This window comes from Phasianus colchicus, chromosome 2 (assembly GCF_987193195.1).
Source record: "Phasianus colchicus chromosome 2, bPhaCol1.hap1.1, whole genome shotgun sequence".
Lineage (NCBI taxonomy): Eukaryota > Metazoa > Chordata > Aves > Galliformes > Phasianidae > Phasianus > Phasianus colchicus.
In genome coordinates, this window is record NC_143437.1 from 52,203,895 (window position 1) to 52,204,190 (window position 296).

Below are 296 nucleotides of genomic sequence, written 5' to 3' on the forward strand. Positions count from 1 at the left end.
GCAACTTTTTTTTTTTAAAGATTTGTTGCTAGGGCTCCTCAGCTTTGGCAAGATGACAACATTTTAAGCATGAGTTGGATTGTGTCCAATTTGAAAAATTCCCAGACTCATCACATATCAGGACTAATAATGGTAGGCCTGCGTGAGAGATCTGCATAGAGGAGGAGATGAAAGACAACAAAAAACAGGAATATTTTCAGTGTAGAAACCAAAAGGCTTGCTTTTTCATGAGTAATCTTAATAAATGTGAAGCTATTACTGAGAAAGTTACATTTATTCTCCTTTTCAACTCCATT